Source organism: Arachis ipaensis, chromosome B06 (assembly GCF_000816755.2).
Source record: "Arachis ipaensis cultivar K30076 chromosome B06, Araip1.1, whole genome shotgun sequence".
Lineage (NCBI taxonomy): Eukaryota > Viridiplantae > Streptophyta > Magnoliopsida > Fabales > Fabaceae > Arachis > Arachis ipaensis.
In genome coordinates, this window is record NC_029790.2 from 134,219,310 (window position 1) to 134,220,491 (window position 1,182).

The following is a 1,182-nucleotide window of genomic DNA, read 5'->3' on the forward strand; positions in this document are numbered from 1 at the left end:
TAAAATCTAAACCTAATTCACAATTTCACACCGTCACTTCTCTTTATTGCTCTCTCATGCTTTCTTACAGGAGTCTCACTCTCTCATTCACGATCTCACCAGTCACCACCTCCTTTAGTCCTTCTTCCTTCTCACTGCATCCCTGGTGTTCTTCCTCTCAGCCCCTCACGTTGTCATCCCTCACCTTCCTTCGCCGTCGCCGCCATTCACTTTCTTTCTCTCATTGCGTCGCTCGCTGCTCACAGCTTCGTCGTCGCCTCCGCCTTTGCTCCAACAATGTCTCTTCAACATGACGTCTATGCTCCACGACGCCTCTGCTCCATGACGACGCCTCAGATCTGCAACGACGATGACAATTGTTCTCCAACGTCGCCTCTACTCAATGAAGACGATGATGTCTTTACTCTATAGCTAGTTTCTGTTGATTGATGAAATTGGCCGGTTTTAATATATATTTTGATTTTTCATTGATGAAATTGGATTTAGGGTTTGATTTATGGGTTTAGGATTATTGTTTTGATTCTGTTAGTTGATAAATTTGAGTTCAGAGTTAGATTCTATTGCTGTAAAATTTGATTTAGGATTTGAATTTATAAAATTGGGACATATACTAAGTTTATTTTGAACTATTTTTGAAATTTTTATTGATTATGTTTTTTTTTCTTTCAAACCTGTGAATATTCGCGGATATCCGAATATCTGGCGGGTACCAGGTCCTCGTGACCCATCACGGGACGGGGAGTGTTTTTAGAGGCGGAGACAGGGGCATGTCTCCATCTCCATGGAGACCCGTTGTCATCCCTACTCACAAATTATCTTTAAAAGTATACCGACAATAAAATATATATTAAAAATATGAAAAAATTGAATAGTACATTGTGAAAGATAATATTTATGCACGAAATTAAAGTTTATACAACAATGTGGCATAATTTTTGTTTTTTTACTTAATTATTACTTTCCCACCTAATTAATTTCCCTATTTTTTTTTCATATGTTAACTTGCCTATAATTTCTAAAATTAAATTTTAAATGTTTTCTTTAAGCAGCAATAAGAACAATGAAAAGTAGTGAAGGCAGTGTACACCACCACCATTTTAAGTTATGATATACATACAACAAAGTGAAGGAAAATGACTAAATATATATTTGATCTTTGTGTTTGTTTTTCTAATAACGGTT